Raw genomic sequence first — 7216 nt, 5'->3', positions numbered from 1 at the left:
CCGATTGGCATTTTATATTGTTTTAGCAACAACATTGTGTAGCAACTGGAGGTAGTACACTGATGACATTTGTGGGCAGCCGTTGTTGGATGGTATAATTTCTATTAATACCATTTCTGATTATACCTTTTCGTAGTAGATATATTCTGGTTACGTATCCTCACATTTCTGTTCAGCATTGCGATGTGAATAAAGTGCATTCCAGTCAATGCAACTTTGTTCGATATAATCGTCAATTAAAAAGTGTGCTGCAACATGGCTTCAGTTAAAGACTGAAACCATTAAAAGAAAAATCAACATACAGAATTAGAAATCCTTCAATACAAACATATATGTATTGCAGCTATAATTGAAGTGTATCATTATGCTCTAAAGGCATTAGAAATGGTATAGAGTGATAGAAGTCCTCCTTTTAATAACCTAACATTAAGGTATTCTCTGTGTACGTTCGTAGGCCTTCCGTAACGCTGATAAATCGAATATGCACATTAGACTTAAACGCAAGTTTTTCATTGGAAATATCCACCGTTGATGGACATCCCAGCATAAATTCTTCCATTGCCTCGGGAGAGTTTACACAGTTCATCCGAGCCAACGGGAGTGTTTCTATCTGCGCCTTCGACATGAAAGGTTTTAAGGAAGGAGTTTGTACCACATACCGCGAAACCTGCTTTAAATGTGGGCTGCTAGAAGACGGTGCTTAGTGTGTTGCAACACTGGCGGAGGCAGCTACATGGCAATGAGCAAGTAGACTCCGAGAGTAATTTGTGGTGTTATTGCAAACATGCGAGCTCAGTGATCCTGTATCTCCGTCGGAGAAATATAAAGATCTTTCTGAAGACTTCAAACATCATGGACAACTGCTGCTTCCTGGCTTGGACGTAGGTCTTAGCGACGAATTCTACAACAGAGCTCTCGTTGACATTGAAGATAGAATTTTATCTGCCGGCGGAAATGAACTTCCATCTTATGGGCTACCGAAAGTCCATCGAACGGGTTCACACACGCTTTCAACAGGCATCTTTCAGGAAATATCATATGACGTTAATCCCCATGAACGACACATCAACGAAAATGAGCCAAAGTTGTTGCAAGAGCAGCAGCGGGCTTACAACATCGCTGTTGATTCCATTCGGGATCACAAAGGAGGCATTTTCTTTTTTGGATGTCCCAGCAGGAACATGTAAAACATTCGTTACGAGGCTCTTTTTTGGAAAAGTAAGGCAACAGAAAGGGATCGCTTTGGCTGTGGCTTCTTCTGGGATTGCTGCAACTCTACTGCCCGGGGGTAGGAGTGCTCATTCCACTTTTAAATTTCCATTTAATGCGACTACGTCTGACTCTGCAACTTGCGATAAGAGCAAAGTTTCGGACAAAGCAGAAGTTAAGGTCATAGATTTCTTGAGATAAATACTATATAGGAGCCTCCGCTTGTGACTGAAAGAATATTAGACTAATGACCATAAGAATTAGGTTTAACACCCCTTCTAATTTCCACCACATGATTATCTTAAAGGATAATGGGACACTGAATATAAGCATTTATAACGAGTATGACAGGTAATGAGCGTGAGTTCCATCTCTGTGTCACGCAAATAATATATACATTGATTCGAGAGGAAAGAGTAAGCAGCATCACGTGTAAGAAGAATAACTAACAATAGAATGAGGAAAAACCATAACCGTAGATTTAATGTAGGGTTCGGTTCGAAGTTAAGCGTAGATCACTGTATAAAAAAACGTTGTAACTATGACAAACAAGATGAGGACACTGATAACAATATATAAGCATTTATTTACAGGAAATATTTATTAACTAGAAATTACTATACGATATTTATGAACAATGATAAAATACTTAAGTGGATCAACATACCATAAAAATCGCCTATCAACACAATAAAATATATGTCATCACACAATAAAATATATGTCATCACACAAAGAGTAATTGTTATTAATGTATACATATAAGAATATGGAAACTCATTCGACGTTATGCGAATTTCAAATATTACAATACATTTCAAAACATGGCTGTTTTCAATAGAAATTAGAAGATTCCTTTTATAAGATAATGTAAAATTTCAAAACATGGCTGTTTTCAATAGAAATTAGAAGATTCCTTTTGTAAGTTAATGTAAAATTTTATTGATCATATATATGATGTAACATGTAATACTTTACATAAAAACATATCTGTTGTTCTTTGCTATATTGTGAGTGCATTGATGAATAATTACAGCTGTTCTTTCCTCAAAGTTGTTGCCCTAACGATACTTACCTATAAATACCACAGTCTCCATAACTTTAGCATCAGTTCAGTTCTTATACACAAGTAACTAAACGTCTAGTGCCACCATGCTGTCTCTCTGTTGCCTTCTTTTTGCGATTGCTTCAGTTTCTGCTGGTAAATCATGTCTCCCGACCGGGTGATTCTTTATGTTCAGACTTTTCAAAACTCGTCTCCATACCGACTGATATCGTTATTAATACTTGTATAAGTAAATTCTACATATATTCTTAAATCGTTAATTTAATGTGAATAGCAAGTTTAGAACTGATTTTTTTCATCTAATTGCTGCTTATTCAATTACAACCATACAAAATACAGCGATAGATATATCGTAGACATTCAACAATAATTCATCTACAAATATGTATTTGTATAAATGTATATTTATTTGCGTTGGTGATTTTCTTTCAGGACATGAAACGCAGATCGTCGGTGGATCTCAAGCACGAAACTGTGAATTTCCATCTATTGTCCATCTCTAAATATTTAACCAACCCACAGATGACAGGATTAGTGTATGTGGAGGTACTTTGATTGATCCTACACATGTATTGACAGCAGCTCACTGAGTGTAAGTATATATACAGAGCATACACACGTCTTATCATTATATTATATCGCTTGATGATTATGAGGAAAGTTTAGAGTCCGTGTTTGTATTGTATAAACATTGAAAAGAATTACTTGGTGGAAATACCAACATATATATTGGCTTTAATATCAGATTAAAAATTACACTGAATTCTATGTTTCCAGTAATGATAGGACAAATTGCCTTTCACCATAAACAATTGGAAATATGTAGTTGAGTAATAATAAAGGAGAGCAATTGAGCCAATGCGTCTGTTGTTAATATTGACGTAACGACTCTCCCTAGACACAACAAAATATATTCAGTTTTGGGGGCTCATGCAGAATTGCATATAAAAAAATTCTAAATTGCATTTAAAAAAAAGTTGTTTTGCATATTCGTAATCTCCGACACCTAAAACGTAAGAATCCTAAAAAACATTTTCAAAAAAATGTATTTTTCAAGGAGAGGTGCAAAACCGCCTTAACCCCCAGTTTTCACCAATAAACAATATATAGCTGTTTATATAAATACATCACTTCAATCTTCGAACTTTCCTTCGAGTACTGTGTTAATTAATTATAAATTTTACTTTCTGAGTATGTAATATTGTTCTGACCAACAACTGCCATAGAATAGATATTTTAGTAACACACACTGTTCGAATAACTATTTAATTAGACAACGACTTTTAATAATAACAGTGCCGTATAAGAGAATTATGTTACAGTACTATAAAGAATTGGCAAACATTTTAATACCCAGTGGGGGAATTTCTAATATATTACATTACAAATTTATTCTCTGCTAATAATTTGGTATATTCTATTTAATTTTAGAGAAGGAAAAGTCAGAAAAGTTAAAGTAAATATTGGTTCACCTTAAACAAGTGGAGATATTTATTTAAGTATATACATACATACATACATACATACATACATACATACATATATATACATGATTCGCTTTTATTAGGATATCGTCTAAATCGGAGATAGAAAAATCATAGTCGCCCATATTGTATCCATTACTTGCTGAAACATGGGAAGGCCACTTTTACACCGAAGGGAAGCAGCTTAAAAATAAATATGCCACGATGTGTATTAATGGTTAATAAGTGTTAGCATTCTTCTTCTACTTGGGTTTGTAAATATTCCTCCGAGAGGTCTAACATTGAGAATTTCCCTCCATTCGATTTTGTGAACATTTCCTCAGGACTCGGCAATGGGTAGTTATGTGAGATTAAGCAATCACTCAGCTCCGTTGAAAAATCTGCACAAACTCTTAACATTTTATTTTTATTTTTTACGTAGACCGTAGGTGCTGCCCTATCTGAGTAGTCCGTCTTCTCCATTATTCCCAGGCTTTCAAGTTCCTTATTTAACTGTTCTAGCGCCGTGACCACTACATTCCGTTTTAGCTTAAATACAGGTGTTGCACTTTGTTTTATTTTTCGTTTCAGTCCCTCAGCTGCGTTCTAGCCTTCGACTGGAACGACTACAGTCTCACAGAAAACGCTTATGGGCGTATTCCACAATTTGAACAGTTCCAGTTACTCTGTCACGAATAGAGTTACTGAATTCTTTAACACATATACTTTTACCTTTTTCATTTGATTAAGAAACATCACAATACACACAAATTCACCTACTAAATATGATCTTTTACCCGTAACACGTGTAGAATTACTTAATTTCGGCTTACCGATATACTTCCAAGTTTCTTCATTTATAATGGTAATATCACTTCCAGTGTCTAACTGTATTTTTACTCTTATATTTTTAATTTTCACATTTGCGAATTTCCTCTTTGTCACATTGCCATTTTCTTTTGACGACATCTTGTTTATTCTTTTTTCCTTGTTCTTACGTTTTATTTTGGTTTTACAGTGCGCTTTTACATGTCCAATTTTTCCCCGATGGAAACATTCCGCTTTCTTAAATGGGCAGTTTTTTTTTTCTCAGCTGTAGACCTCCACATGCAAAACATAGGTTTGTTTCCTTATGCCTGTACTGTATTTTAGTACACACTTGATTTCTATTCTGCCTGTTTCGCTAGGGAGCAATCTTTATGTTCAATTTTCTCTGTATCATGTCTTAAATCTACTATTCTTTCACACTCTTCTGACACTTGTTGTTAGGTTACAGCGTTGTCTTATTCCAGTTTAGCGAAAATTCTTGTTCATACTTCTGTGTCTTTTTCTGCAGTTAGTCCTTCTGTAAATATCAGGCATTCGAACATATCTGGCGTTAATTCGTCCAGTTTGAACTTTTCACACTCTCTGTTAACTCTACCAGCATATGTGATGTAGTCTCCTTCGTTGCTTTTTTTTGTTTGTTTGTTTTTTTCTAGATTCAAACATTTCCAGCGTATTGAGCAACGAGCTGTCTGCGAAACGTTGTAACTATGACAAACAAGATGAGGACACTGATAACAATATATAAGCATTTATTTACAGGAAATATTTATTAACTGGAAATTACTATACGATATTTATGGTAATTATTCATTTTACGCTTATCAACTTGAAATGACTTCTAACTGCAGTCTAATTCAACTTAAACCGTCCACAGGAGTGCACCATAATAATAAATTACACCCTCCAAAGGCCGGTGCATTTGCTAGTATATATGTATATATATATATATATATATATATATGGATCGACAGTGGGGTGCTTGGAACTTGTCAGCATTGAGGTGCATATTGCTTTCTTCAGCCTGGACTATATTGCGTTCAAATATTTCTGTAGCTTTGGGATGTCTTCAGGGTCTTTGACTGTTTGTAATACTTTTGTGTATCATCAGCGTAGCTGGTGAGAATGGCTGATTGTATGATAAAAGGCAGGTCTGAAAGAGGACCAAAATCGGCTGTGATCCCCCCCCCCCCAAAAAAAAAGAAACAAAACACTCATGCAGTCATTCCTCCTGTTGACCAACGACGCCAAGGTCACGAAATTTGTGACATCATCTCGTGATCAACTTTGTGGAAGATCTTGACAAAGTCGAGATACATCACATCCACATTTCAATGGCTGACCTGTCGTTTCAGTACCCAGTTATAATGCTGTAGTAGCTATGTGAGGCAACTTCCTCCTGGATGAAAGTAACGCTGTATATTACTGAGCAAGCTTTTTTCTTCTAAGAACCTTCTAACAACGAGCTCCGTAGTTTTGTTGACATGTGAGGTTAGACATATAGACCTATAATTTTTGGCATTTACTCTGCTACCTCCCGTGTGGATCGGGCATATGATAACTTCTTTTAACATTCTTGTAAGCTTGATACGTGCGAGGAAACTGGACATTTTAGCTATATGAACACGGAACGACGCATCGCTACTCATGTGAGTTCGTAAGTCATGCATCGACTCTACCTCTTAGATTGCAATACCTACTGGTTCACCATATTCTGGTGGCAGTTTGTTTGCAGATCCGCAATGGTTTTACGAGAGCTCCCTTGTGTGTCTTTAAAAAGAATAACGCTGATTTCATCTCAGCAATGTTACACCCGCTTCTTTTGTTTGCGTAATCGATGGTTGTCTCTTCCCTGTTTGGATATACGGTGTTGAAGAACTCAGCGAGATAGCTTTTTTTCATGTTTAACAGTGGAGAGATGGAAACACTTTAAAATAGTTCGACCATTTCGCTAATCCTCTAGGGATTTGCAGTTAGTGAGATATTTTCTTCAAACAAAGGCCCTATCTTATAGTACACTGAGGCATATTCTTCTACAAATTTGTGGAAAGCTTTAGGGTTCGTTTTATATTTTCAGCTGCTGTGGTTTCTCTTTTTATCCTTTCTTTCTCATACAAGAATCTGAGTGTATTTTCAATATCTAAAAGTACTTTTTGAGGTGGGACTTCTCGATAACGTTAAGTTCTTTATTTAAGCTATTTGAGACCTTTACTTTTCGTCTCATTAAAGACTCTCCAGCCTCGAGGAATATTTCTGTGAACGATATCGTTCTGGAAGCGACAGATGCATATTTTACCGTTGTTGCGGTTTTTCACCGTTATCCTAAGTATATATGTATGTATGTACGTACATACACAGAGGGCAGGCCAAAAGGCATGCCCAAAACATGACATTTTATTTACATTACGCTGACCAGGCTCCCGTGGCTTTTATGGGGGTTTTTTCCACGTGTAACCTTTCAAGCGCGGGAGTTTTATTTGTTATATTTTTCTGTTTTTCCATTGTTTACACGAACGTTTTCTTTTCGGCCAAAACCCTTTGTAACCTTCGTCCTGTCTTTGTCCTTACATGTTTTTAATTTATATTAGCCCTTGTGGCCAATAAAACCCAGAATCAATAATAATAATAATAATAATAATAATAATAATAATAA

General features: G+C 35.8%; 1 long non-coding RNA gene across 1 annotated transcript; it reads left to right on the top strand.

Moving 5' to 3' along the window:
* Positions 1 to 2311: 2311 nt before the first annotated feature.
* Positions 2312 to 2845, top strand: LOC106883133 (uncharacterized). Its single transcript, XR_001411078.2, has 2 exons — positions 2312 to 2410; positions 2708 to 2845. It is a non-coding gene; the product is annotated as an uncharacterized LOC106883133 (long non-coding RNA).
* The last annotated feature ends 4371 nt before the right edge of the window (positions 2846 to 7216 follow it).

This window comes from Octopus bimaculoides, unplaced genomic scaffold, assembly GCF_001194135.2.
Source record: "Octopus bimaculoides isolate UCB-OBI-ISO-001 unplaced genomic scaffold, ASM119413v2 Scaffold_267937, whole genome shotgun sequence".
Lineage (NCBI taxonomy): Eukaryota > Metazoa > Mollusca > Cephalopoda > Octopoda > Octopodidae > Octopus > Octopus bimaculoides.
The sequence above is the reverse complement of the archived record's forward strand: the minus strand, read 5'-3'. Positions and strand labels throughout refer to the sequence as shown.